This window comes from Anneissia japonica, unplaced genomic scaffold (assembly GCF_011630105.1).
Source record: "Anneissia japonica isolate Jap-2015-1 unplaced genomic scaffold, ASM1163010v1 scaffold3436_len560460_cov161, whole genome shotgun sequence".
Lineage (NCBI taxonomy): Eukaryota > Metazoa > Echinodermata > Crinoidea > Comatulida > Comatulidae > Anneissia > Anneissia japonica.
In genome coordinates, this window is record NW_022751570.1 from 138,571 (window position 1) to 143,397 (window position 4,827).

At 37.9% G+C, this 4,827-nt stretch overlaps 1 long non-coding RNA gene across 1 annotated transcript in view; it reads right to left on the minus strand.

Moving 5' to 3' along the window:
- Window positions 1-4,827, minus strand: part of LOC117121768 — a 57,765-nt gene that overhangs the window by 46,454 nt on the left and 6,484 nt on the right. The gene's annotated exons all lie outside the window — the stretch shown is intronic.

Here is a 4,827-nt window from a genome sequence, read left to right on the forward strand (position 1 = left end):
TTTTACTATGACGACTTGTCAAGATAATCTATCTCGCCATGTCGACATGATATGTATATTATGTCGACTTGACAACATAAATTATCTTGACAAGTCGTCAAGTCGAATGGCACTTAGGTGCTTCCGTAGACTTGAGACCTGAAGATTTAACAGATGCATTGGTTTGATTGATTTCTGGGCCCTTTCTTAAATATTAGAATGCCGACATTATAACCAGGGAGATGCAAAACACGCTCATCTGTCCCTGTTAGTGTTATAACCAGAGTTGATTTTGCAGCATGGGAGATTTTTTTATTTATTTATTCAACACTAATTTGAGGAGGTAGCTCAAACAGCAATGCTACAGAAATTATGAAATTGCAAATCAATCTTCAAATTTAATTGTCGCTAATAAATATTTTGAAACAAAATTTTTTCCTGTCTGTGGGCTAGTAAAATAGTCTGTGGGCTAGTAAAATCTCTAGTAAACTAGCCCAGTGGGCTAGTTACCAAAAAAAGTTAGGGCAAGCCCTGTTGTCTGGTATTACAATGCATACTTTTACAGAGTATTAATATGTTAAGCCAGTGTGATGATTACCACAAAGCATACAGTGTATTAGAGTTAATAAGATGGTTATCACAACAATTGTATGCAAAAAAATGGACAGTGGGGTGGGGTAGGGGAGTCTTCATCAGGGAGAAAAAAAAATCAGGAAAAAATTTGTCAGGTAAAAGAATAATCTTTTCAAAATACAAACCTTTCAGTTTCTAAATTGGATGGACGTTTTTTTTTTAGTCTGTACACCTAGGAATATATTATTACAGTATTGTGATGCAATGTATAGTATTGGGTATTTAAGACTGGCTTTCATAATATTAGGCCAATGTCAATATGACCGGATACGAGAACAGTAGCTCATTCAGAATGCATGTAAAGACCTTAAACTTGGGTAGCACTCGTAGCCTACATGCTCAGCAAAATAATTCATAATGTTGAGAATTTTTTTAATTATTATTTATTTATTTTTTTTATTTTTTTAAAAAATAATTTTCATATTTTTTTATTTATTTAAATAATTCACAGTATTGTCATTTTAAAATTTAGGCCTCGGACCTAAATAAACTATGGTGGGTATGGATGTAAATAAATCAGGCAGTATAAATGCTATTCACAAAACTTTGTACCTTTACAGGTGTTTGCAAATCTCTGCCCAATGCAGCAATATACTGTTGAAAGTAAATGAGACTATTTTTTGCTGCCTTGGGATAATCAATGCCATTAATAAAGTAGCAACAAAACATGATGGCCATTTTCTTATGTATATAATACCTACTGTACTATATATAGGCCTATTTCGGTTATGCTTTGCAGTTTCACACCACAAAACCTCCATACCGCCATCACAACATTTTTTTTGGTACGGTATGTCATGCCTAGTTGGCTCAAGTATGTGTGAGATTGTAGATTTCACACCACAACCTTGCATTCACTCCAGCACCAGCATTTCCCTAGCCTATAGCTACCTTATTTCAGAAGTGAATTCCAGATATAGAATGCAAATTCTATTTTTCAAGCTTTCCTAATTTTTATTTTTAAGGTAGGGATTTATTTTATACTAGAAAAACTGTAACATATCCAGTGAATAGATGATGCATTATATTTGTCCTCTAATCATTAGTTGTAATAACTGACCATAGAAGTGTTTGTCATATTAATTATTAAGTAATACGTTTTTATCCGAATAAACATTTGAATTGTTAATGCTGCTTTGTTTGTGCTTTTATTTTTGACACAGGTGAAAATTAGCATTAATAGAATAGTGTAATGCAGTGTAATGAGTATGTAGGCTAAGTAATCCATTCTTAATTCCCAACCACTACCCAGTACATATTTACTACTAATTGTTGAATGTTGAACTTGTGTAGTGTTAAGGTGCTGATGTGAACCAGCTAATGTTCTGATGTGAACCTGCTAAAGTGTTGATGTGAGCCTGCATAAGGTTCTGATGTGAACCTCCAAAGGTTCTGATGTGAACCTGCAAAGGTTCTAATGTGAACTTCCTAAAGCACTGATGTGAACCTGCTAAGGTGCTTATGTGAACCTGTTGAGTTGCTAGTGTGAACCTGGGTGCTGATGTGAACCTTCCAAGGTGCAGATTTTAACCTGCTAAGGTCCTCATGTGAATCTGCTGAGGTGCTGATTTCAACCTGTAAGGTGCTCGTGTGAACCTGCTAAGGTGCTGAGTTGAACCTGCTAGATGCTTATTTGAACCTTATAAGGTGCTCATGTAAACCCAAGGTATGAAAATGCACCTTTAGTGTGCTAAAATGAACCCCAATAAGGAGCTTTTCCGACCACAGTTTGCACCTTCTGTCAATCATGGCATAATTAAAGGGTACAATTTAGAACCCCAAAGGAGCATTACTGTACACTGTTAAAAATAAAGGTGCAACTAAAGGTGCAAAGATAGAAAATGGTGCACAGTTGCACCTTTTTCTTATAAAAAGGTGCAGAGAGGGTGCAGAGTTCAAATAATCGATTAAAAGGCTCATCTTTGCACCTTTTGTTATCGGAAAATGAAGATGGTGCAAAAATGTACCTTTTTATAGTAGAAAGGAACAAGTCTAGCTTTGTCAAATGCTATAGTATTAGTTACAAAACATGTTCTGTTTGGGTTTCATACCAGTGTTCGACACAGAAATGTGGTGTATTACCTTGAAAAATGTTTCAATATAGGCCAGCATTAATTTCTTTAGACAAGCAGGTTCTGTAAAGCCTATTTGATTTGGTTGAGTATCTGTAGGGCCTACAATAACGGAGAGCGTCATTGAATAAAATTAAGCAATGACAGATTTTTCATGGCTTTACATCAGTGCTAGCAGTGCTAGTCCTACATGAAGTAAGTAGGCCTATATTTAAAATGAAAAACCACTGGTAGTCCTTCACTTATCCTATTATCATGAAACAGTTAAATGGATATACATAAAACACGGGTGATTTAGTTGCCGTGTGGTAAAAAAAAAAAGGGCATGATTGACTCAGAAGGTGCAACTTCAAGTGGTCTGAAAATCTCATTGGGTTCATTATTACCACATCAAGGGTGCAAATTCGTAACTTGGGGCTCAACTTAGTACTTGCAGGGTTCACAACAGCACCACAAGGTTCAAATCAGCACCTACAGAGGTAGGTCCACTTGAGCAACTTAGCAAGTTCACATGAGTACCTTATCAGGTTAACATAAGTACCTTTAGCAGGTTAAAGCTTGGTTTCCATAAAATCGCTATTCGCTAATTACCCACAGCTTTTAGTTGGTGTCCAAACATCGCTAACACCTTCGCCAACAGTGCATGTTGAACTTGGTTCAACCGTTGCAGACAAAACAGAATCATGTGCCCACCCCGCCACCCCGATTCGTCTGCAATGCAATAATCAGCAAAGTTGAACCAACCAGGTTCAACCTTCCCGACAACTATCGGCGACTGTCGCCGATAGGGTTACGATTTTATGGAAACCAAGCTTTGTGCTGATTGGTCGGTCGAATCAGGGAGCCTTCCCGACTGCGTCGGGGCTGCTACGCGTTACAACGTCGTTACAAATATTAGGCACCTTGGGTAATCACAGTACCTTACGGGTTCAAATCAGCACCTAACAGGTTTACATGAGCCCATCGCCTGGTTGAAATTGGCACCTCGGCAGGTTCGCATGATTGGTTAGTAAATCCACCTTAGCAGGTTCACATGAGCACCTCAGCAAGTTCACATGTGCACCTTATTAGCAAAAATAACAGTTAAATCTCGTCGTGTGCGGCGGGCTTTAAAGAAGTGCACGCGCGTACGACGAATGACAGTTAGGCGCGTGTAATGTGTGCGGGCAGGCTTTTTTCCCCGCCGGCGGCTGAATGAAATCAGACAGTTGACGACGCACCCTCTGTTTATATGCACATATGTCTTGTCTAACCTCATTACTGTTTCAAGTCTGGTTGTGACGTCTTTCCATCAAAAGTCGAAACATTTAAATTGGTCGGTTGTTCTTCTTTTCATCAGTCATTTGGCCATAACAAAACTGCGTAAGTTAAATAGGCCTAGACCAAACCTAGGCCTATGCTACCTATAGGCCTAGCCTAGGCCTAGGCTAGGGTAGGCCTAATAGTAATAGGGGACTATCAGATAGATAGATCCCCAGGCACCCGCCCGTAGCCTGGCCCTACGCCTAGGCTAGGCTTACTTTAAGCAAAATTAATTAAATTCGTTAAGGCCAGCCTAGACCTATAATAGGAAGACTTCTTGGGCACTGATCAGTCACTGTCTTCTGCTAGAATATTTTGACAGAAAACTTGGAAATGTAGACAAAAAAAGTTTCTTTTCATATGTACCTCTAGCCTAGGCATAGGGCCTAGGCTAATAATACGCTTGACAAATGTAGGCCTATGCCTAGAAATTATATCCTGTATGGCATATCAACAAAGTAAATATAAAACAGAAACATAATCCTGAATAAGACAATTTATGCCCATGTCATTAACCTCAACCTGATATTATTATTAATTAACCAACTGGGTAAGGGAGTGTTCAGAAATACTTGTTGTTGGGGAAGGGGCAAGGGTTTCTAAGTAATGTGGAACAAAATCCTTTTAGGTCCTGAAAAATGAATCGAAAAATAAAATTGCACTTAAGGAAGGGGATAAATACAATTAAGAAATACTGTATTAGCTTTTCTACATATAACTTAAATAAGACTGATAATTTTAGATGCCCTCTAAGTGCTTTTATGGTAAAACTTCCCGAAACGTTATGGTATTTATGGTAAAATTTTTCTAAACGATGGTACTGTGTTTGGACACACAGTAC